The following is a 27,771-nucleotide window of genomic DNA, read 5'->3' as shown; positions in this document are numbered from 1 at the left end:
TACAAAGCCCTACCACCAACCAAGTAAGTAGTGTATATTAAATAATATATTGTACTAGTCATGCCCGTGACTTCGTGCGCGTTTGAATTCGTGTCCCGATTGATGATGGGTATAGTGCATTCAAATAAACAAACATATATTTATTTAACATAGTAAAATTGAAATCAAAATATTCTTTATTCAAGAAGGCTGATAAAAGCACTTTTGAATCGTACAGTGTTGAATTAAATATTTTTAGTGCTAACTTGTAAGCAATTAATACTCAATAAAAATGTTAGTACTCAATGACTAAAAGTTATTTAATATGTGTCAGAGTATGTAGGTTCCAAAATTGTATAGAATAAAGCACTGCTTGTGCTATTTTCCATAAACAAGGGATACACTAATAAACAAGGGATATACTAATTGTTATTATTGAAAACTAAACAGAAATAAAATTATACGTCATATTTTTCAGTAACATATCTAAGCAGAAAAAATGATTTTCATGGCCAAAATATTTATAGAAATATACAAGAAAAAAAATATATGGAAAAACCACATTCGAAGCCGGGTGAAATAGTTAGTATCAAAATCTATATTTAAACCGCGCGAACTTGGAATAACCGGTATCAAAATTATTCTCAATTTATAATACAAACAGACATACAATATAAACATATATGTATATATAAAGATAAAAAACATCAATATGATGCAATCATAAAGGCTATTTAAAGTCGTACGTCCAACGAATCGTCTTAAATAGCTTCAAACCCTTGTATAATACGGTCGATCAAATTAACATTCTGTCAAAATGAAATCTATTATGATCTGGTGTATTTTGACATTTGTCGGATTAACATTGGCGGAGACCTCCTTGTATCCACGAGGATGTATTTATGTGATGGGAAGATGTAAGTACTTATCAACATATACTTTATTTTTTACTCTTTATGATTAAAAAAAAAACAAGTGACAACCGGTTCGGTATTTGAATTTTGTTGAGTCGAACCGACTGGAAAACTCCAAAAATCGTCAGTGAAGTTGCTTTTTTTTCTGAATATATTTAATATTAGATTAGAACAATTCAGATTGTTGTAGACTTTTAATGCGGTTGTTGACATTTGAAATTAAGTTCATCACAATTTCATATGACAATAACGTTTTAAATTAGCTAGATTTTATATACAGAGCATGTACCCCCAACGTTAACAAATGGACCCATAAAAGTCAATTTGTTAACGTTGGGGGTAACGTTTATAAATCGGCTTGTGCATTTTAAATAGTTTACAAACCAAAAATACTGATCCATAGTTGAGATTATCGGATTATAAATAGAGTACCCCAATAATATTCCGACTAGCTGAGGAGTCCAGAATTCCAAATAACACTCCTTCAAGGTTCCGAGTAAACGAAGATATCACCTGGAAACTACGACCAATCAAAGTCAAAGTCAAAAATCTTTATTCAATATAGAAGTGTTTACACTGGCTTATTGATCTTTAGCACACAAACGCTCTTTAACGATTCTTTTGAATTTTATAATTGAATAATTTTGAACGTTTTCTGGGATCCTGTTGTAAAAACGTATACATTGACCCAAAAAAGAGTTACTAAGCCTGTGTAATCGGGTACTTGGAGTAACAAGTTTATTCTTGTTCCTAGTGTTAATAGAATGTACGTCACAATTTCTGGGAAAATCATTTATGTTTTTGTGTACATACATAACATTATCAAAAACAAATTGAGAAGCGACAGTCATTATTTTAATTTCTTTAAATTTACCTCTTAACGAATTTTTGGGCCCAGGTTATAAATTGCACGAATATCCCTCTTCTGCAGTACAAAAATGGTATTAATGTCAGCTGCCTCCCAGAGTATGATGCCATACGACATTATATTGTGGAAATAACTGAAGTGCACAAGGCGAGCCGTATCCACATCAGTCAAAAGTCTATTTTTTTTACCGCATAGGCTGCAGAGCTGAGTCTATTCGCCAATTTATTTATATTGGGCCCCATTGGAGGTTAGAGTCTATTGTCATACCAAGGAACTCTGTTGATTCTAAAACATCTAATGCTTCCCCGTTTAAAAGTACACTCGTTTTGGCACATCTTACATTGGGCGTAGTGAATTTAATACATTTTGTCTTATTAGTATTTAACATAAAATTATTAACACTAAATAAATTTACTAATTCAATGCAGACTCATTAAAAAAATCTCACTATAAAAATATTCAAGCACCAATATAAATAAAAGATAATATTCACCAAAGGCAATGTCGAATCTATACATATAATAAAATTGGAGTGTCTGTTTGTAATATTAAAATGACCGCTTTTTACTAAATGCATATGATACACGATCCATATAGCAAAATAACATATTTTACAATTTTTGTCTGTCTGTCTGTCTGTCTGTTTGTTTTGGCTAATCTCTGGAATGGTTGGATTAATACACTATAATGACTTATATCCACTTTAATTTTAATAACAAAGTTTCGATAACAGCTTCGTTGACTCTCGACCAATGATATCGCGTCAAATCAATGTCAAATGTTGTTTATTTGGCTTCTGTCCTCTTGTTGTGGAAATATATTATATGTCTTAGAGTTTAGTAACATATATTAGTGACATATTGTCTATAAGCTTACTATTAATTATTATTATTTGGTTTACATACAAGTTATTGTAACTAAGCAACTCTTTTTATTTTTGTCTAAGTCGAACGAAAATTTTCAGCCATTATTCTAATTCGTGAAATAATTTATATAACTATTATTAGCTTGTAGCTATGTAATTAAGATATTTTCTTTCTTTCTTGTCTGTTGGAAGTAACATCTTTCATCTGAAAAATAATTTATAATTATATATACGTATAACTTTAACCACCTTTAACTTGCATAAAATACTTTTCTGGTACAGAAATAAATGATATATAAATATTATATATAATAATAAACTGTTAAATGAATAATATCTTGACTTCCCCTATGTCTAGAATAGATAAGATAATTGTGTTCTTCTGAATATCAGTGTTTATTTATTTATATAAAACGCAATCAATTATTTTATATTTATATTTTATATAATATTTAAAATACATGGACTGATGCAATGTGGTACACCACTAAAGGTACTTACAACACTATTAAATTAAAAGAATTACTCTCTTAAATTAAATATGTCGCATCCTCCGCACGTTCGGGCTCAGATCGCTCCTCCTCCATTGCTCGGTGCTCAAATAACCCCGTTAACGGACTTCTCAATATCTTATTTTACGGAATCAAATCGGTAATAATAAATGAATGAATGACAGCTCCATCAAAAATGCAGTGTTGCCGTATCGCAAAATCGATTCCATCCAATTGTCCACTTGACATTTCGATATCGAGAAGCAACACCGAGGCATAGTTCTTGATCGTATTAGCAAATGGCGTTGCTCGTTCCTCGACAAATATAATAAATAACATAATAATATAATTTATGGTAGATTAATATCATAAAATAAAAAACGGCTAAATGTATTAAAATAAACACAACCCTTTTAATACTCAAAAATAAAAATATGACAAAAACAATAATATAATTATTGTAACTACGCACTTACAAATAAATTTGTAATTTCTTAAACGCAAAAAGATTTCGTCTGCAGATATCGATGTCAACGAATATTCAACGCTATACTAATATAGTTTAAGTAGTTGGTGAGAATTTCCCTGTATTTGCACATATTTGTTATAGTAAACAAATAATAAAGGGCAATAATATATCTTTATGTTTATAAGCGGAATACCACTCACTGATTAATCACGAAATCTCAGAAACTATAACATTTATAAATTTGAAATTCGGCAGGTTCCTTATAGGGTGTAGACATCCGCTAAGAACTCCGAGTTTGGATGTTTATACTATTAACAATGTGTAATTGTTAATATACTTTATTGTAAACCACAAACATAAATACAGAAATCTTAGGATTCATAACAATTATATATATATATTATGTAACCAATTATTTTATGTGTGTCCAATGGGCGGACTTATGGGTAATTAGCCATCTCTTCCAGTCAACTCAAACTGAGAGAGACTTTTTTAAAACCATCGGGCTAGGCGGTGCCGTCATAAAATTACATACAAATGTTTACACACTCATACTTATTCTTAATACATATATAAATTATATATATATATATATATATATATATATATCTATTATACACTAATAAATATTTAAGATTTATTTATAACGAAATTAATTGAAGTCGTCTAAATTATTAATTATCGCAGGCAATCATAATCGGTAGTCCAGGCATGATCTCGAAGGTAGATTTATTAAATTTACCATCCGTTGAATACAGAGGCACTACAATACCCTAGTACTCCAACGTTAAAGATCTTGGTGTGTATTTAGACCAGACATAATCATGGTCAGTACAAATAAAAGAAATTAGTAGGAAAATATTCGCTGCGTTGAGCTCATTACGGCGACTCCAATTTGTACTTCCAATTCCTACCAAAATTATGCTAGGCATTCCATAACTGTATGGTATGTACAGTAAACGAGTTGTTTAAGAATTTTGTTTTGTGCACAAGCGTTTTGAGTATAAGCTACCGCTTAGATCTTAATAAAGAAGGGTCCCCAAGAAATTCAAAATGTGATCCGTACAGCACGGAAAACCGACACGTAAATTAATTCCGGTGGTTTCAGATGTATCGTCCCGTTAAATAATAATCAGTGTGAGCAAACAGACTGTTGTGATTTGTGCAGTTGTGTTTGTGTGCATACTTTTGCGTTACTATAATTGTACCTTGCACATTTGACCTTCGTTGAGAATCACCGTCGTGGCAGCAATCATTCAGGGGACACCAAAATAAGACAAAATTCACTTTCTACCTATTAACCTAATAATTTATCTATCTTCGTAGATGTCATATAAATACCTAGATATACGCGTAGACATCGCAAGGAAGAGAGTAGAAATCTCATAGTTTAATTGTATGATAAAATATTTGCAAAAAAAATACAGCTAAGGATAACTTGTACCTTTGGCATATGATTAAAAACATACATTAAATTTTCAAATATTTGTCGTCTATACGTATATTAAAAGTGATGAATTTTCATCACTTCACATCACATAGAATTTATATAAAGCCATTCTATAAGAAAAAAATCGAAATTCGCAATGAATATTATGATATACACTTAAAACACATGGTCTCTTAAAGTAGGGTTCAAAGACCGCTTAGGAGACCGTAAGATGTGTATTAGGGATCCGCAGCAGCTCAGTCAATTAGTTCCAAAAAAAGAAACAAATCTCGGTATAATAAGTGACCAGTGGTTCCCGCGGATGGTCTGGCATGAAGTCCTAACACCAAATAATTTATACTTATTTATCGCGTGTGACGTCGCAACGCATTGCTAGTATTTACTGACATAAATATAAATAAATTACTTATCTTAATATTGTTTCCATAACAAGTTTCTTATTATTTCTCCGTTGATAACGACAAATATACATTCATACATACATATACATTCATAGTACATAATCTTAATAGGGTTTGAGTGCTTATAATACTAGCTGAACCTACAGCTTTACGTTACGTATACGTATACGTACTATATTACGAACCACACTATCTCAGTGACATATTCCAACTAAATTCACCACATATCGAACTTGAAGTATCATAACATTATTATTAATCATTCCTTTCTCATTTACGTCATTTATCAGGGAATATACGACATTATATGCTTAGTTTATTTTGAATCAGCGTCGATGACTGTAGCCTCCTTCTATTAGACCGTCATAGTCCAATAAAAAATTAAAGAATAGAAGCTTGTATGGTATATGGGACAACCCTTTATTTTTAATTAAAATTAATGTTTTTTAAGTAGCTATACCGAGCTGATTTATCCGCGTTTTTTAAATTGATAGGCTTAACCGATTTTGTTGAAATAAAGTCTAAGCGGTAACTTAGAATACCCGTCATTATAATTATGTTATATATTTTTGTACTTTTCAATATTACCCTCAGATAAACACAGACAGAAACAGTTTCGATAACTTGCAAATAGCTGCATTCACTTAAAAAGGACCACTTAGTTAAATCAGAGACAAAACCTTCAATTTAATGATTTGAATAAATAAAGGAATGTTTTGTAGCGTTATTGTACTCATCACACAGAATAGAGAATATAGATTTGTCTATGCCCTTCGTTTTAGTATTTTCTTGGTAAAATCATGAATCAAGAATCCATGATTTGTACTTTGGATAAATCAGTTTGTAAATATAAAGATATGTCCAAGTTACTAACAGAAATCGAAACCTTGACATTTGGAATGAGTTCTAAACTTGACCCCGAATTTTCCTTAAATAAAAATCAACTCTAAAGTTAAAATCATAAGTACTAAAATGGATTAGTAAATATAATGGTCCATATCATATTGTTGACTTGAATGTTATTAATAATCTATGTGATTGTTGTTTAGGAATATTATAAACATTACTACAATTGTCTTGCAATTTTTTGTTGCAAGTGTTATAAATAATAAATAAATAAATATTGGACAACATCACATACATCACTCTGATCCCAATGTGAGTAGCTAAAGCACTTGTGTTATGGAAAATCAGAAGTAACGACGGTCCCACAAACACCCAGACCCAAGACAACATAGAAAACTAATGAACTTTTTATACATCGACTCGGGACCTCGGAGTGGCGTACCCATGAAAACCGGTGTTCACACTACTCGAGTACGGAGGTCGTCAAAGTGTTACAGTCGTAACTACAGGCTAAAGGGTCATAACATCTTAATGCCCAAGATTTGCGCATTGCTAATATGAGAAACCACTAACATTTCTCATAGTACTAATATCTGCGTTTATGCGCTAAAAAGAAAATAAAAAAACTATTACACTAAAACTTTTACTGTTAACATATAATGTAATTTCACATTTGACACAATTTATACGATATAAAAGTGAAACTAGATTTAAACTAAATAATTTGATGTAAATAATTTTCTCTATTAAAATTTTCAAACTAAGTAAATACGAGTACCTTAATAAGTTAACGGTAAAAGTTTAAGTGTTGAAGTTTATTTTTTTTTCTTTTTGGCGTTAAATAACTTCTAAACTGAGTTGCAAGATTTCACCCGTATATACTAACTTATTGCCAGTTAAATAAAAACTTGTAAAATAATGCATTTTTAGGTTGTGTTTTAAAAAAAAATACAAAATATATACAGTACGTACTTAAAAAAGTTAAAACTTACAATGTGTAATTACTATAACACAAAAATAAATTATTTTTCTTATGTATAAGTAAATAAAATCGCAAATCTGTGATAAATTGTAACAGTGTGATCAGCCTTATTAATCTCTGAATAATGGATAAGGTGTGTTCTAACAGACTATTCAGAACTAGAAACTAAATACAATAGAACATATTATATTAGAATTAAAATGAATAATAAATGAAATCGTAGTTCGCTCATGAGTTTAATATAAATATCTCCTCAAATATAATATGTCGCACACACTGTGTGTGCTACACAGTTGAAATGATTGAGTTTTTCAGTTTTAATAGATTCAGAATTTCAACTAACGCCAAGAGATTAACAGCCTCGCGTATACGTGGAATGAATTGTTAAAATTTATTCGGAGATTGCAAAATCAAATATTTTTTCAGCCAATGACAACACACGTCTAGACGAACTTAATCATAAAAAAAACGCGTATGTACATTTCTTTGGGTTTATTTTTGTTGTTATATGGAAACAATAACAAGGTACTGTTTTGCTGTGCCTCATTTTTCCAGTATTTCGAGTTCATTTATCTTATATTTTTATTAGCAATTAATTTCGACCAATGGGCGATCACTAGTACTATCGATTACGCCAATGAGGTTGTTCACAGATATAAAACATATTCTACACTGAATGCACGTCCTGACTCTGTCATATTTAATTAAGTAGTGCTTACTTATTCATATTCATTTATATATTTATTATTAATACAATAATTAAAATTGAAAAACATTGCATTGCATTGGATAAGGTACAAGAGTGATAGATTAATGTCGGAAATGCAAACACCAAAAAGATGAGAAAAGATTTTTTAATCCGTATGTTAATACATTCGAGAACGTTCCAGAAGCAAGTGAGAGATGTCAATCTTTTTTTTTAAAAACTATACAGCTACGGAACATTCTTTAAGACCCAATAATTAAACATTTATAGAGTAAACATTATGTGAGACCCAATTCATAATTATTTCACTTATGACATTGTGTTTATAAAGACAGCTCTAATACTACCCCTTAAACCGATGTCATAATAACTATAGTAGCGGCACGCTATGATGGCCGTTTTGACGTTTGCCCGCTCATGAAGTTTCGTATTTAATAAATAATTACATCAAAGGAACAAATTGTTGTTCTTTATTGTCAATAGTGACGTGCAGTTAGTCATAAAATTTATCGAACGTGATTTCTAAACTACAAATATTAGGGTACCGCGAAGATAACTTTTTTATTTATTTTTTTGCGTAAACGTGTACGTCGTCACACTCTCACACTCGACCTCGTAGTCGGTGTTATATTTGTGTTGACAGTAAATATTTTATATTTTATTTTTTATATTTTGATAGTAAATGTTTTTGGTTTCTTTTTTTGTATCAATTTATTTCTTGTGTGTAATGTGTTTATAAAGTTATTCATTCTAATTCCAATTTTTGATTTAAATTGATATCGTTCGAATATATTACTTAAACTTATTTTATATTTTTTTTATTAAACCTTTTTAATCAGATACTACTTGCAACAAAAATTTCAATTAAATTACTTGCAAAAAAACAAAGATTTGAATATATTATATCGATAATAAATTTACATTTCACATCATTTTTTTAATGTGTCAAAACGGCCATCGTATCTTGCCGCTAGTATAACTATAAGTAGTTACCTATCAGAATTACAATCAACATATATTTACTTATTTATGTCTATAAAACTTAAATACAATATCACTAAGTTAATGCAATTACATTTCAACACAACCAAACAAAAAAAAAAAAAATATACAAACAAAGCTTAAACATAATAATGTAAACATAAACCTTTCACAAATTGATCATGTTTCTCTTTTGTCAGAGGTTTTGTCAACAAATCAGCAATCATTAAATCTGTTGGCAAATACTTAACATTAACAATATTTTTCTTAATTTTTTCTCTAATGAAATGATGCCTTACATCAATGTGTTTAGTTCTACTATGATACATACAATTAGCAGTTAATTTTTGTGCAGATTGGTTATCATTATATAAAGTAACTTTACATTCAATATTCAACAATTCTTGAAGAAAACCTCTTATAAAAAGTGCCTCTTTACAACTATCAGAGATTGCCATGTATTCAGCCTCTGTGCTGGAGAGAGCAACAGTCTTTTGCTTTCGACTTTCCCAAGAAATCAGTGAATTACCTAGCTTAAAAATAAAACCAGTGAAAGATCTACGATCAAGTTCATTCCCACCCCAATCAGCATCTACATGAGCAATTACATCCAAACCACTCTTCTGAAAAACTAACCTATAGTTCAGCGTACCTTTAAGATAGCGAAGAACGCGCTTCAAAGCTTTCCAGTGAGTTTCAGTGTGACACTCATTGAATTGACTGAGCATACTCACCGCATGAGCGATATCTGGTCGGGTGCACACTGCTATGTACATGAGACAGCCAAGCAAATTTCTGTAATGAGAATTTTCACTTTTATGATCACACTTTGGTAATTTGATTCCTTTTTGTAGTGGAGTTGCAGCTGGTTTGCAATCTGTCATTTTGAACTTCTCCAATATCCTTTTTATGTATCCGACTTGATCGAGTGTAATTTTATTCTCACTTTTAATTACTCTCATCCCAAGGATATGGTGTGCAGGTCCAAGATCCTTCATTTCAAATGTGTTCATAAGTTCTCGTTTCACTTTATCCTTTAAATTTGAATTGCTAGAAAACAATAAAATATCATCAACATAAAGTGCAATTATTAACAATTCACTTTTAGTTTTCATGTAAAATACACATGGTTCTGAAGATACCCTTTTGAAGTGCATTTTCTCTAACAATACTTCATTTATCTTCTCGTACCACATTTTGGAAGCTTGTTTTAAGCCATAAATAGCCTTATTTAATTTATACACATAATCTTCCTTACCTTTTTCTATGAAGCCATCTGGTTGTTCCATAAATACATTTTCGTTTAGATCTCCATTCAAAAATGCAGTTTTAACGTCAAGATGATCAATGTCCATGTTGAATTCAGCAGCAATAGCGAGTAGAGTTCTAATAGTTGAGTGTCTTACCACTGGTGAAAAAGTTTCCTCATAGTCGATTCCGTACTTCTGTGAATAACCTTTTGCTACCAGCCGTGCTTTGTATTTCAAAAGTTTACCATTCATGTCTCTCTTCTTTTTAAAAACCCATTTGCACTTAATTGGTTTCTGGTTCTTCGGTTTCTCAACTAAAGTCCAACATTTGTTGTAGTTAAACGATTTATACTCATCTGACATAGCTTTAGTCCATTCAGTTGCTTCGTTTCCTGACAACGCTTCTTGAACTGTTTCTGGTTCATCATCATCATTGCACAACTTTTTAACTAACAAAACAGACATTTCAGCCTCATCGAGATCTTCATATTCTGATGAACTTGATGTCATTTCATCCAGTGTTGAGCTTCCTGGAACGTACGTAGGATCCGCAGAACTATTTGATTCTATAGTTGTGTCAATCTCACTATCTGAATCATTCACTGTAATTGTGGTCGACCGTGTTTTTGGTTGGTCATCAGAAAACTGCGGTCTTACGGTGGATGGTTCAGACTGGCTCGGCTCAGGCCGTTCGTCTTGCTGTGAGTACCTGTCACCATCCAGGATTGATTCTGGGTCATGCAAAACACTCACAGGTTTCTTCGAATTATCATTTTGAGGAAACTCAATTAACTCAGAGTCAAAATTATCATCATGTAATCTATTATTCTGAAATTTATTTTCCAAGAAAATGACATCTCTAGCTTTGACACACTTATATGATCTATCAGGGTCTAATAGTCGATAACCTTTAGTATCCTCACAATACCCAACAAAAATATGCTGCTTGGATTTCGAATCCAGTTTGTTTCTAATCGGTTTCACAGCATAGGCAGTACAGCCAAAAATACGTAAATGACTAACATCTACCTTTTTATTCTTCCATTTTTCTTCAGGTACTTGTCCAATTAGAGCCTTAGTTGGTGTCCGGTTTTTGAGATACACGGCGGTATTTACAGCTTCCGCCCAGAATTTGTTATCCAGGCCGGCATCCCTTAGCATACATCTGACTTTCTCAACAATGGTCCTGTTCGCTCTTTCTGCCACACCGTTTTGTTGAGGAGAATATGGAACCGTTGTGTGATGTTTGATACCCCATTCTTTCAGATAAGCCTGTAGTTTAGAATTGACAAATTCACCACCATTGTCACTGCGAAGAATTTTAATTTTGTGGTTAGTTTCATTCTCCACAGAAACTTTAAAATTCTTAAAGTGTTCAAAAACTTCATCTTTATTATGCAAAAAATAAACAAATGTTTTCCTACTGAAATCGTCTATAAATATCAGAAAATATTTTGCACCACCAATAGACTGCGTTGGCATTGGTCCACATAAATCTGTGTGTACTATTCCTAATAACTGTGTGGCTCGTGTGTATGACTTTTTAGGAAAGGGAGCACGGGTTTGCTTTCCTTCGATGCATGCCACACAAGGATTAAAAACATTTGAATTATATTTAATACCTGTGACCATACCTTTATTCATCAGTGCCATACTTCTGGAGTTCAAGTGGCCAAGTCGACGATGCCATATTTCCTGTGACTTCTCTTCTACTGTACCTTTTGAGCTAGATGAAGAAATCATTACAGTCATTTCACTAGACTGTACTTCTTTGTTAACTGTACTGTAAGAAGCAAAATTGTTATTACCTGCCCCCCCACACAAAGGCTGATCAATGGTATCAAGTTGATATATACCATTCCTAAGAGTGGCAGTTGCCAAAACTTCATCCTCATCAGATACAATACATTTCTGGTTACTAAATGTTACTGTATAACCTTTATTTACTAAACAACTAACAGAAAGTAAGTTTCCTGAAAGATTAGGTACAAAGTAAACGTCTCTAATGGTTCTCGCACAGTCTTGCAATTTGACACGAACATTACCTTGTCCAGCTGTTGGTAAATTATCACCGTTGGCAACACTTACTTGTGATGTATTTTCTTCATTAAAATCACAAAAAAGTTCTCGATTATTGCACATATGGTGTGATGCACCGCTGTCCACATACCAAACACCACGCTGGATACTAACTGAGAGTGCCGTTAACAGAGCTTTTGATGGTCTATCCTTATCAGACTTCTTGTCTTTTTCTGGCTTCTTATTAAAATTCCTCGGGCAGTCCTTTATAAAATGTCCTGTTTTCTTACATTTATAGCATTTTGGTGCTTTTCTAGTTGTTGCAAGTGCCATGGTACCTTCAGTATTATTCCTGCGGTCATATTCTTGTAATAATTTAACTTTGACCATGTCACTCGACAACTTTAAATTTGAATTTTCAAGTGCCATAATGAGTGGATCATAATTACTTGGTAACCCGCTGAGCATGATGACAGCCAAGAATTCATCATCCAGAGATGAATTGATATCATGCAATTGTTGAGATAGTTCCTGCAGTCGGCCAAGGTAGCTTTCCATGCTATTATACTCTGACAGTTTAGTACTGAACAACGTTCTCAACAGACCTAGTCTTCGGCACAGCCCTTTATCCTCATAGGCTTTGCTCAGGTTGTTCCACGCCTCACGTGCATCTTTTGCGTTCCTGACGTGGGGAAATGCACTCGTTTGAACCGACAAACATATTCTCGCTAGTGCCTTCTGCGATTTTTTCATATCTACATCGCTACGTGTTTTTTCTTTTTGCTCACCATCGATAGTGTCCCAGAGGTCTTCATGGATTAGTATCATTTTCATACAAAACTTCCATGTCGAATAATTTTCAATACCTTTGAGTTTCTCGATGCTTTGCATTGGTGAATTATTTCCAGCCATTTTTTCCGCATAAATACGTAGAAGTTATAATTAATTTTTCTTCTAATTTCGTATTTCACGTGAAATATTAATACAGCCGTGTTAATTTCGGCATCCTGGGCCCATAACCTGATAGATTAATGTCGGAAATGCAAACACCAAAAAGATGAGAAAAGATTTTTTAATCCGTATGTTAATACATTCGAGAACGTTCCAGAAGCAAGTGAGAGATGTCAATCTTTTTTTTTAAAAACTATACAGCTACGGAACATTCTTTAAGACCCAATAATTAAACATTTATAGAGTAAACATTATGTGAGACCCAATTCATAATTATTTCACTTATGACATTGTGTTTATAAAGACAGCTCTAATAAAGACCATACCTAGCGGTATGGCATATAGTATAAGCAGCGACGTCTGCCAGGGAAACGAAATTATAAAATATGCAGGAACCGCTAATGTTTTGATATTAACGTTTGGAACACTTATTATTTAATATCATCCCCCCCATTTTTCTGACCAATAGATATAAAAACTTTTTTTTTTAAAGTATACTAGCAATGCTCTAAATTAATTAAGGAATTACTGATATTCCTATTTACCCCTTTTTTTAAGTTTATTATCACTTGTGTTAGGAGTGGGGACGACAATAGCCCAAGGGGTCAGGATCGATCCTGCGACTTTTTACATCGCTAGGCCCGTAAACCATTGCACTATTGACGCTTATAAATATTAATATATTTTCTAATTTACAGGTCACAGAGAGTGTGAGGTCGGTACTCATGCGTATACCACCGGATGTGGTTTTTTGACCCCCGAAGCAACTTGTGATAATCCAGCCCCTGTAGTAAATGAAAACGGAAAAATCTGTGATTACTCAGCTTGCTATTGCGACCCTCCCACCGTCAGAGACACCATCAGCGGCAAATGTGTGCAGAAGGAAGATTGCCCTAAGTGAAAATGTAGATTGACTGACTTTTGTATTATTGAGCTTAAATAAAACACTGACGACTATATTGTATATCTACTTATTTTATTATAATTTTTAATTATCAATCTATTTAATGCCGAGAAAAATACTCAGAGACGACATGGCCCAGTGGTTAGAACGCGTGTATCGTAACCGATGATTGCGGGTTCAAGCAAATACCACTACATTTTCCTGTGTTTTTTGTTTGCAATTCACTGAAAGAGTATATCGTCAAGAAAACTGTACATATGTGTCTAATTTCAATGACATTCTGCCACTTGTGTATCCACCAACCCCCATCCTTAAAGGTAGAGTAATACTTAGCCCAGCAGTGATATATTTATGGACTGTTTCTTAATCTTTTAAAGAACTTAATATTTTTTACAAGCTTTTATTTTGTTTCAACTGTTGGTGTTTGGGGGCAAATATAAGAACCCAATTTAAAACCAGTTACACTGAAACGATTGAATTGAAGTTTTTGACACTTTTGGCGCTGGTTACAATGCAATAACTAAATTTAATTCGTTGAGCTACTCTGTAAGGACAAATCGAAAGCGGTTGGTTCTATATGGTTGATACATGTCTATGGTATTTTATGATCGTGTCATAAAATATCATAAGTGACATAAAACTGTTTACTTTGACATTGACCATAATAATTTTATCTTTTTGATGCGTGAGTGAATTCTTACAAAATAGCATACAATGCTATTAAATAATATATATTTTTTTAATTTATTTATTGCATTTCTAATATTTAAAGTGTGTGTCACACAATCTTACAAAACTGTGGTTTGACTGCGAGATCAATAATTTGATTTCGTGTTACAAACTTCGTGCTAACTTGCTAATTATAAGTATATACTAATACTGTATTGAGTTTAATAAGGCTGTTATATATATTAAAAAAAAAAAACTATTTAATGTTTTGACACATAGCTCTTTATAAAAAATTATACAATATAAAATAAAAACAAAAATCTCCTATGGATACATGTACATCAAGTTGTCATGATTTTTTAAATATACTTATATAATTTTAATTGAAATAATAATAATTAGTACGCTTTGATTTTTAAATTGAAATAACATGTATGAAGTATGATTATTGATTCGGTTATCGACACCGTGTTGTGGCACTCCCGCCACTTCCGTCTCGTGGCGTGGTGAGGCGAGCTGGTACTGCCTGGCACGGAGAAGCGCGGGATTTTGGAATCGGAGACAAAAACGGAGGACGAAGGACGGATTGGCTGTTAAAGTTATAAGTAATGTATTGACTGGTTTATTAATATAGTGGAAGTTAATGTGATGTGAGTTGTTTTATTATAAAGTAAACTAAGGTATTTTTAATTTTATACTAATATATAATACTATAAATGCTTAAGTAACTATCCGTCTATCTGTATTGCTTTTTCACGGTCAAACCACTGAATCAAATCTGTTGACAGATTGATTTCTAAGGAAAGACATAGGCTGCTTTTTGTGCCTATTACCTAATGTTAAAACGCGAGCAAAATGGTGCGACAGTTAATATATATTTCAGGTTGTTTTAATATTTTATTTATCCAGTAGTGACTATGTTAACAGTTAGTGTTTATCCGTCTGGTTAGGTAACTCCCGCTAACCGATGTCGAATATCTAATGTCACTAATAGTGCCAATATATACGGGCGTTCTAAGTTAAAGTAATAGAATTTCTGTTTATTATTATGATGAAATAATTCATCTCAACTTACCCATGGAAATTAAAGAATTCTAAAATACAACCGTTATATATAAAAACGCCTGTCAGACTTTATAATCTAAATTTCATTTGATTAATATTTAAAGCATAACGAATCTAGGCGTTTACCGCAAATGTAGTACTTATTTTATTTTATTTTATATTTATTGAAAAAGTTACACCATGAACTTATCACAAACACTTAAAATTAATATCTGATGTAGGTAACATTCAACGTGATACGTCTTTAAAAGTGTCTACAACATTGACCTTCAAAAAATTTTTTTGATATAGTGTTATATAAACCAAACTAACCTATATAGAATATAAAATCAAATTAGATTGTTAGAAGAAACAAAAAATATGTCTTCAGATTATTATTTTGATATCAATTCAGATGACAAAATGTCACGGCACCATTTTTGCGTGACAATATAATGAAAAAAATTTACAATAGTGCCTCGGGAATATATTCAATTATATAATACAGTAAAAAATATATCTCAAAACTATATAGTATGAGGATGTGTCGAACCTGCGGTTCCAGAATTTTGTAAATATATTCTCTCAGAATTAGATGTTATTCATTTCAGTGTATCTACTAGTTAAGGGAAATTATACGATTTTGTCTTCTTGGCTTTAATAGCCATAATTGTTTAAATAATTCAGTTGGTGCATTGCCGGCGTAAGGGAGGGGCGCGATGAGGCGACGGCTCAGGGCGTCGAATTGGGGGGGCGCCGAGATCTGTAGTCTCCTGCCTCCCGTCCTACATACACTCAATACTCTATGCATATCGTTAGAATCGGTCCTTGATCACAAAAAAATGTCATCCTGTGTTTTCTAAGGGCCGTCTTCGGCCTTCCCATACCGAACCTGATTCAACCTGTGGTGTCTAACTTGGAGGTAGGGCTTTGTGCCATCTAGGTAGGTACCACATCAGTCATATATTCTGTCGCTAAAATGACTTCTTGGTATTATTGTGTTCCAGTTTGAAGGGTAATAAGCCAGTGTAACTAGAGGCACAAGGGACAGAAAATAAATTTAATTGTTACCTTAAAACGAGAATGAAAAAATTAAAATACATCGGCCTATATTTAAAAATTTGTAAGTCTGCCATTACCCTAAGATCATAAAAGCTAGTTATGGTATATAAGTAATTAGAATGAATGGTTGCTTCAAGTATAATCTAATAACAGAACGATGACAAAGGTGCAGATCATTCAAGCAATCTCTATACACGAAGCTGTGAATGAGAGCACTACGTATGAACGCAGACTTCCTGAGACACAAAGGTAATGTGACGTCACAAGACAATTAAACCCCTTGGCGTTCCCTGGAATGGAATTTACGGTTGATGGAATTCACTGCATCCCTTCAATCGATACTTAACTTTGTTGTCGGTTTGTTAAAAATCAATGGATTTATTTTATCTTATATTTAATTCTGTTTATTTGTATATGACGTCGTAATCATTTAAAGAGAAAATATATTTTTATTTATTTGTGGAGCGATTAAAAAAATATACCTGTTTTTTTTGGGTATATTTTTTTTTTAATAAATATTGTAGTATAAAATAAATCTCCTCGTATAATTGAACCTGTATATGTATTTGCATAATAAATTTGATATTCTCAATTATCATAATTGCATATATATGTATACAATATATTACATACAGAATAAGGTATTTTAGCATAGTACGTACAGGGATATCATTGTAACTTTATGACTAATTTACCTACAAATTGCAACGCCATTTAAAATTTTCTCTCTCCCAATAGTAGCACACACTTGCCAAATAATAAACTTAACTAATAAGCTACTTGCTTTAATTGGTATAATAATCCTGCACTATGATTATAATTCGGGTAAAATACCATTAAATGCGCACGTTCGCTTCCATGCTTGAACTTATTAAGCCAGTGACATTATCACACAAGCCAGGGTCAAAGGAGTATGTTATGTTTTAGTTAGTTATATATTTATTAATGACGGAATATAATTATTATTTAGTATTTACTTATATATTATTATATTAGAAAACGATATATACGAGTGGTAGCAAATATTGAAACACAATTTTGTTCTACACATAAAATATTTTAATAAAAACTCCAATTGAATTATTATTCACTTCACAATGAATTTATTTGATTGTTAAAGTTATTTTAAACGAATATTTTGCATGTGGTAGATTCGAAAAATGTATGTGTAATTTTTATAAAACGACAAATTAAATTTACGTCAACAAATGCGTTACGCCTGATGAAATTATGTAAGCAAAGTTTATTACAAAGAATAAATTACGTAATAAAAAAAAAACAGGCGGTACTTAATTTATCAAATGAAAAAAGTAAGATAAGTTTACTTAAGCGAATTTTTACATTTATAGATAGCCTTACGTATTGTGAAACAAATGGTAGAACCAAACCGTTACCTTCATTGATTCTCACGATGTTAATTCGATTCTGCGGATTCGCTACTGAAGATTTAATCGTACAAACGATTTATTTTGTACCAACAAATTTGCTTGCAATGTTTAAGACAATTTTACGGACGAATAAATAAATATAATGCTGCTTTGAACAGAATATTTTAGTAATTCAAAACCATTGGATATATTTTTGTATATACATATATTTGGATGGGAATTCTTCAAGACTTGAACTTATTTACCAACCTCTGAATCTCTTTAACCGAGTCTTCTCAGGTCGGGGTATTTTATTTTCCGAACCGGAGGTAGTGTTTAATTTGACAATCAATAAGTAAGTGTAATGCTTCTATATTGAATAAAGGAATTTGATTTTGTTTGATTGATTTGATATGGCAATTGGTGGTAATATTTGTGTGCATTGATCGTCGTAACTACTCAACTGATCATCATGAAATGATCTCAAACAGAAATGATTAACTTTTTCGTCATATTTAGTATTTGAGTATATTTGGTACTCTGTTCGCGTGGTTTAAAAAAAAGTAGGAATATTATATGCTTGACATATCAGTGTATCTTTAAGTGTATTGTGGTATTGTAGTTCCCTATAAGTATTTGTCTAACTGCGTAATGTATATTACACGATATTACACGTGGTGCCGTCAGGGATTAAAAGTATAGACTTTTGCAGTTAAGAACACGCGACGGAACCACATAAAGCTAGCCGTGTGCACTGGACTTGCTTACAAGTAATCTATTTTTTTTTTGGAATGAAAAGGAACCTCGGTATGAACATAAAATAATGCGCCGTACCCATTTATATTTATAGTATATTTATTTTTAAATGCAAAGGGATGATGTAACACCACTGGAATTCTTTAAAAAGGTTTTAGTCTTATCACCCCTGGTTCCATAACATCTCCATTTTAATAAAACAATGTTATATGTTACCCCAAGGTTACTACAGTATAAATCAGTGAAAACCACATCCAAATCGATTAAGCCGATTCCGAGAATAGCGGTGACAAACGAACAAACAAACAGACAAAAATTCTAAAACTTACATTTTTTTATGGCATTGGTTGGCGGACGAGCAAATGGGCCACCTGATGGTAAGTGGTCACCACCGCCCATAGACAAAGGCGCTGTAAGAAATATTAACCATTCCTTACATTACCTATACGCCACCAACCTTGGGAACTAAGATGTTATGTCCCTTGTGCCTGTGATTACACTGGCTCACTCACCCTTCTAACCGGAACACAACAATACAGTGTACTGTTATTTGTCGGTAGAATATCTGATGAGTGGGTGGTACCTACCCAGACGGCCTTGCACAAAGCCCTACCACCAAGTATTATATATACCTATTTTGTGGTCTATTGCTTTAATAAATACCTACAGTACTATTTTTTCTCAAATATCTTTTATGTACAAATTTCGATTAGTTACGATTTTATTATATGCATAGATTCATATTTGATATTTGGTTAAAAATAGAATTATTATCAGAATGAGCCAGCGCAACTCAGCGACATTTGGTGGCATGTTTTCGTTTCCGGTGTTTAAATACAGAGGACGTTATAATGCAGGAGTTTTATAGTTTTAAAGAACGTCGGCGTTTGTTGCATTAGTATAATTGATGTATAAAAAAATTAAAATATTTTTATTAAGAAAATCACCAAAATAATGTGAATTCATAACAGACTAACGTCACCGGTATACACGAGTACTTGAATACAGCGGTACTAGTAATAAGACGAATACTTCCGCGGTACAGATGTGAATTCCACGGAAATGGTGCGCGGTGCATTTTCTTAATAAAGAAAGCATTATTGCATTTGTGAGGCTTTACATATTTCTATATTTGAAGTAAGAAATAATTTTTTGTTATAAATAGCAACTACTTGATTGAAAAAGTTCAAGACGCGACACGGCAAGAATATCTTAAGAGGAAAGTAAATTTGTGTCAGAAATTTGTTTTATCATGAAATCCAACTGATATTTTATTAGAAAGAAATAGATGTACAAATACCTATATAATCGGATTAGATTTAAAAGAAATATATATCCTTAAGACTTTCTGATTGGTGAGGACTGACAGCTCCGTGTTCAAATATGAAATACCTATTTGTTAAACGTGACTTGGTAGTGAAGCTTTGTACAAAACATAAGCGCTGTGAGACATTAATAACCATTTCTTAAATCGCACCAATGCGCCACCAGCCTTGGTAGCTAAGATGTTATGTATGAGGGACAATACACTGGCTCACTCCCCCTTCAAACCGGAACACAACAATACTAAGTATTGCTGTTTGGCGGTAGAATATCTGATGATGATGAGAACTATAAAGACAAATCAAGAACACGAAAACTCAGTGTACTCCGTTATATGGGTTGAATCTTATAAATCTACTAGCGACCCGCGCCGGCTTCGTACGGGTGCAATGCTGATACTAAATATACTACAGAATGTCTTACAACGTTCATAGTTTTTCAGTCATTAGACAATACAAACCGCTATGTCCCTGCGTTTTAAATCTGTAATATCTTCGAAAATATTTATTTAAATTACATGCTGTATATGACTATATTGATCTATATTAAATGCACAATGTATTTAAGGTACTTAATTGGATAAGGATTAATGCTGTATTGCCTAAAATCGCTTTAAAAATAAGCCATTATTTCTCATAAAAAAAAGGATAAAAATGGTTGTTGTGGGCTATCCCTAAGAGATAGACATATAACATTGCGGAATTTTTTGAAGGCCTTTTAAAGGTGTACAATACTGTAGTAAATTATTTTGATCTATCTCGTAGGGTTCAGCCAGCGTTTGCAATTTAAGCGCAAAAAATGTGTTTATTTACGACATCACTTCAGAAACCTCTAAAGTTGCCATTGTTTCTCTACTATATTGTGCATGTATTATACATATAAACCTTCCTCTTGAATAAAATCTATCTATTAAAAAAAAACCGCATCAAAATCCATTGTGTTGTGTGTAATTATAAAGATCTAAGCATACGTAGGGACAGACAGCGGTAAGCAAATTTGTTTTATACTATGTAATGATGATGAGGATTGACTACCCATCCCGGTTTCACACGGGTACACTAAGGATCTATACAGCTTTTATATTTAAGAACAAACATAAAAAGAAAAATTATTTTATTTCCGACAAGAAAAGTGAAAAATCCTTACATTTTATACATGTAAACCTTCCTCTTGAAAAACCATGTTTATTGATGAAAACAGCATTACAATCCGTTGCGTAGTTTAAAAGATCTGAACAGATAACGGCAATCGATTTTGTTTTATATTATACAGAGATCTTAAACAGGCCGTTTTTATTATATTATATAATTACGTTATTTGTTAATACATTTGAAAATTACAAATCATACGATTCCCGTCGGTATCATAAATGTCGGCATTCAATAAACTCACGCATAAGTCATGACAACGACACTCCAGAGATGACCCTAGTTTACACATATACGTCACGAAACACTCCAAGCGAAAATAGCGCTTAACATCATTCAAACAGACTTCACAACCGTACAAATATATAACTACCTATAACCGGATTGAGTTGTTGTACACAGTCAGCCCGGTAAAGTGTACGCCAGGGAATAAATTAATTAAGTAGCTAAAAGCTTTAAAAGTAGTTGGTAACTTTCTTAAAAAACCGGATTCAATGTACAAGTGTCCAAGTGGAAAAGAAACGTGTTTTAAAAAGTATTTGCATTAAATAAAATTTCAACCGCGTTCCGAATGTAAGTTTCGAGAGCTTTAATTCATTTTACAAGTGTTTTAATTTTTTTATTTATTTTTTTTAACTTCATCGTGAAAACTTCTTGGTTTTGATTTCATTATTTTTTTTAATACGAATATGCTTTGGGATTGGTACCATTTAAATTATTGTATCCTTTTGTTAGACGACGTATTTCATTGCAGCGCGTTTAGAACGCTTATGTACCAAAATTTTGTTTTATTTGAGAGAGGGTTTTTATTGGTCAGAAGTCGGACCACGGTGTCTTATAGTACTATTGATTGGCGGCAGTAAAAGAGGGTGATACTGATTGGCTTATACAGATTCAGAATCAGAAATAACAGTTCAATCTAGATTTTTCTATCAACAAATTCTCAGCAGGAATTAATCATTTGGCAGTATTTATATTATTGTCTTTACCTCGTAGTAGGGCATCGTGCAAGCCCGTCTGGGTAGGTATCACCCACTCACCAGACATTCTATCGCCAAACAGTACTCAGTATTGTTGTGTTCCGGTGTGCAGGGGGAGTGAGTACAGTGTAACTACAGGCACAAGGGACATAACATCTTAGTTCCCAAGGTTGGTGGCGTATTGGTGATGTAAGGAATTTCTTACAGCGCCATTATCTATGGGCGGTGGTGACGATCATGCATCTGGTGGTCCATGTAATTGTCTGCCAATACATGCCATAAAAAAAATTGAAGTCACGTAGATCAGGGTTCGGTCTGATCGCTCTACGATCGTGGTAGATTGTACCATCCATACCATCAGACTGTGAGATTAAGGGAACACAGAGGATACATGTATTTGCGCTTACATGTTTGCTTTAATATATCTTAAGGGTCAAATTTGTGAGATACGCCGCCCTTTTCAAAATTCGATCATTATCATTTTTCGAAAATATTAAAGTTCGCAATGTTTCTCTTCGCAAGAGTACGTGGTCTTAATATAATCTAATAGTTCATGAGAATAATTTTTTTTATGTTAATCAACTATTTTTATCTAGTATAATACCTATTTAGTTACATATGATGTTACGTATAACTTACTTATTACCTTTATATTGGGTGTTCATATGAGTTACTAAGCCCAAGTATAAAAATAGAAAAAAAAATCAGAACGAACAAAAATTGCATACAAAAACTTAAAAAACCTTAAGTATAAGAAAACAAATAAAGAGGACCTTAAGTATAAAATAACAAGTATACCTACATAAACGCAATCATGTCTGAAAATGTGTGTTCTGAATAGACGTACCTTTCAGTTTTTATATTCGTTCAGACCAAATAATATTGTACAAATTTTAACAACGCATTTGGGATACGTAACATTAAATAGTATTGAGTATAAAATTGGTGATGGTACTTGAAATGTCCGCGTTTTTAATTAATTCATCGAAAGTTTTAAGTTCACTCGATCAACTGGATAATTTCGACACGATGAGTTCGATGTGTGATAATTATATTTAAAACACGAAAACGTTATTAATTGGTGGGAATTTGTTTTTTTTAATTTATTTAAATGATTTCGCCTCTGACTTCTTCTACGGTTATTTGCAGAAGTTTGTACAATACGTACATAATCAGCCTGTAAATTTCCCACTGCTGGGCTAAGGCCTCCTCTCCCGTTGAGGAGAAGGTATGGAGCATATTCCACCACGCTGCTCCAATGCGGGTTGGTGGAATACACATGTGGCAGAATTTCGTTGAAATTAGACACATGCAGGTTTCCTCACGATGTTTTCCTTCACCGCCGAGCACGAGATGAATTATAAACACAAATTAAGCACATGAAAATTCAGTGGTGCCTGCCTGGGTTTGAATCCGAAATCATCGGTTAAGATGCACGCGTTCTAACCACTGGGCCATCTCGGCTCTTGTACTTATGTTTGGTGCCACATGGTCAGTGTCTATTAAGGTTTGCCTTTCGATTTACGAAAAATATTCCATGTTTTTTATGTTATAATTTTATAGTGGGCAAACGATTCCTGCTTGTTTGCCCCCAATAACTCACACGTTGCTCACTTGATGGAAAGTGATTACCATCGCCACTGCAACATCGGGGGGCTTGCAGGTGCGTTGCCAATGTCACACATGTTGCCCTAACCGACTTCAGTCAAGGGAGATTAGTCTACTCAGGATGTAATATATTGCACAAGCGTGTGTGTGCAAATATAGATGCACTCTCCCTTACTCTCATGATATGATGGGATGGGATGGCTAAGATGACACAACCGGAAATAATTCAGGCGCTAAACCAACGGCTTTACTTACTTTTTGAGTGTACACGTTTCCGACTTCCAGACCAGTTTTTTTGAGAGAATGACCGTAGTTTTTAGTCGACCTGACCGGGACTGGGAGTGGTATCTAGACCCACGTCATATTTCTTATAATATTATGATAAAATGCTTACATTACTTTATTGTGTACCAAATATATGAAAAACAATGTTACTAAGTATACACTTTAAAGAACTATTTAAAAAGGTTATCTTATAATAAAATGTAATTTCTAGCAGAAAGCTTAAGCGTAGATGTCATTCTAACATAAGAAAATAAAGAGGCAGGTGACATAACTATCAATAAGATATTATATACAGGAAATTTAATGTAGACAGGCATTAATTTTATATTTATTACAAGCGGACCTCGGTAGATAATGTCCTGCGCGAAAACATTTTCGTTTTCCATTTTGTCCCTGTGGAAACTTAATACTTTTTTTAGAATTATAGTAGTCTAAGTTACTCCTTAAAATATTCGCTATCAATCAGGGCAAATCTCGTCAGAATCGGTTCAGTCGTTTCGGAGATTAACCGATACGAACAGACAGACAAATTAAAAAAAAAAATTGTTTGAGTACTTTGTATAAATTATATTTATTAATTATGTATATTATTTTTACATAACAACAATTTTATTTATTTGATACACATCTGCTCCATAGAACATTGAATAAATATATATAAAACCATTACAATGTAAGAAACAGCAATAATCTGAATAGTTAGGGGTCGGTACCAATATTATTTAATGGAGATTGAATCCATATTTTTATTACGGAACAGATACAGGGCGCTGGGAATTGGGTGCAGTATACTCTAGTATTATGAAGATTTTAGTTAGACATTTAACAGGTTCCTTATCCAAATAGTAGACAATATAGCTAAATAATAAACATGAATCATATGTTCACAGGGCTAGGAATGGGTTAAAGATGCACTTTTCTGTAAACGTCATTATGAGGAACTGTACTAAGAGATCAATAACGTTCACATTTTATTAAAAATACCGCCTCAAATATTCGTGAATGCTGGGGTATTTGATTACTAGGATTATGCAGTAGATTTGCTGATATGTAAAAATAGGTCCTGACTCAGGTATCCCTTGACAATGAGTCAAATATAGAAATTTTGTACTCATAGATCTACCAAATGCACAAGCTTCACCAAAGTTTTGCCTGCGCAGACGGGTTTTTTACACGGAAAACCGTGCGTATGTTTGGTAAAACAGTGTCACACGCCAATTCTAAAGAGTGTCCTGCGTACTTTTCAATTAGCTTGAAATTTTGCCTGCGCAAGCCCGGTCTGCGCGTACCTGCGTTTGCGTGTGGTTGAGCGTTCAGTGTTCATGTAGTCGACGCTAGTCGTCGTATATTTTGTTATCGAATCAGGACTAAATGTAAAAAGACTCTATAGGAATTTTCATCCATTCGTAAATAATTCCACCAATCGCTTCGATCATCTCTTCATCCTTGAGTACATTTATATGTAAATATTTTTTTCTATTCAACAACCATTTTTTTGATCATCAAATTTGATTGTTTACGCTTTGACTTTTTCATTGTCGTATTTTTTGGTAAAAAACCTTGAGTAATAGAAGCAGAAGAAATAGTTGATTAATGGGAAACATTGTTTGCACGCGGCCGATTTCGAAAGAATGTGCCCTGCGCATACTTAACTGCGCCACGTGGTTATATCGCCGGTGTACAGTTTTTTCATGTGAAAAGCTTGTGCAGGCAGAAGTGTTATCAATTTTAAAATCATATAGTTTCTTAAGTAGTCCGAATATGCCTTGGAGGTGGTATTATCTAAATTTAAAGAATGAGGTAGGGATGTAATAAATTGTTATAAGTTTCGTTAATCGGTGTTTAAATTATCGTTTAGAACGACCTAATTAAATAAAAGTGTTCGCTTCGTAGTAGTAATTCAATCATAACTATTGTTGTATATTCGAGGGAGACTATTATTAATTTGCAATATAATAATTTTTCTTCACTCACTTCTTATTTCTTTTATTGATAACACTGTTGATTTGTAGTTATAAAAAATATTGTCGTTTGCTTAAAGGGGGGGGGGGGGGGAGGTAATATACTCAACAGTTTTACTTTGTCTATTTATATAACGGCGAGCCGGCAGTATTGTTTGGTTCGGGGTCACCATCTTCGTCATACATATTCACAAATAATACAATGGATCTGGATTATCGTATATTGATTTTTACAATATTTCATTGGCCGCGACCACATCTGCCTTATCCTGCTTGACAACTGACATTTTATGTTTTTCTAACGTGACAAAGAGTGATCGACTTCACTGGCCATCCAGAATGAAATTTCAAAACTAAGAGATTACAATCAAAGTATTTAATTATCTGGCGCTGCGACATATATATCTTTACATAGTATAGAAAGTCGCTTCCCATTTTCCTTGTCAGTAAACTTAGATCATTAAAACAATGCAAGGGATTCAATAGGAAGGTTGGTATGTGTGAAAAAGGCTGAGGATTGCAAGTTTCCAATCCGGAAACAAACAATATTTCTTTTATATTTTGTTTTTTAACCTAAAACTTGTATAAAGACCCTTATTGTAGCCAGGACGAATAGCTAGTAGATACTAATTGGAATAATAAAATCATACAAGATTTAAATGATGACTTAAATTTCAATTAATTCCGATATTCATTGTAACATGAATACATTTTATTTAGATCAAGGTGATACGCACATGTACATAAAATATTTTAAAATCTACAAAAAAAACGTGTTCACTAAATGCGTTCGACATTTTCAGAAACCGTGCCGTATTCGATGCTCATAAATTATTCAGTATTCGCGACCGACTTACCCGTCCCGATCGCTATTTCGGACTCTTCATTATTGCAAGGTTTATTGGCGTCAAGTGTAATTAAGATGCATTTAAAGCGATGCTGCTCTTCTTTGCATCCTCATAAAATACCTACTTAGTAGTTTTAAGAATTTTAACTGTTCACACTTCTTGTCTCTTACACACAGTCTTTGTTTTAATTGGATTTTTTAATTTAAAACATATCGTTACGGTCAATGGTATAGCTAAGAGGAATAAATTGGACCCCTGGCCCCTTTTCCATATAATCTATATTTATATATATTTCTAAGTACAATCAATAAATTAGTAAAATAAAGTGATTGCTTGATTATATTCCATCGTGATAAGAATTAAAACGAATTATGAAATAATAATAAATGTTAGTTAAATAAAAATAAAAAAAATAGCATATTTTTATGGTATCTTTTAATACCACGCCGCTAGATGGCGCTGAAGAAAATATACTTTTATACCGTTCAATTAATCATCGTGATTATTGGTATAAACATTACAGTAGGTAGGCAGGCAGGTCAACGTCTATGTGGTTTTGCCAGTAAGTAACTGAAAGAACAACTGAAATTGAAAAAAGAGATTTATCGTGGGATACTCAGTTCGAATAAAGTAGCTTTCAGTAT

General features: G+C 32.8%; 1 long non-coding RNA gene across 1 annotated transcript; it reads left to right on the top strand.

The window, feature by feature from the left end:
* The first annotated feature begins 688 nt into the window (after positions 1 to 688).
* LOC113403794 (uncharacterized) lies at positions 689 to 14,129 on the top strand. The gene is made up of 2 exons (XR_010309473.1): positions 689 to 896; positions 13,871 to 14,129. It is a non-coding gene; the product is annotated as an uncharacterized LOC113403794 (long non-coding RNA).
* The last annotated feature ends 13,642 nt before the right edge of the window (positions 14,130 to 27,771 follow it).

Source organism: Vanessa tameamea, chromosome 20 (assembly GCF_037043105.1).
Source record: "Vanessa tameamea isolate UH-Manoa-2023 chromosome 20, ilVanTame1 primary haplotype, whole genome shotgun sequence".
Classification (NCBI taxonomy): Eukaryota; Metazoa; Arthropoda; class Insecta; order Lepidoptera; family Nymphalidae; genus Vanessa; species Vanessa tameamea.
This window is presented reverse-complemented; position numbering and strand designations above follow the sequence as displayed.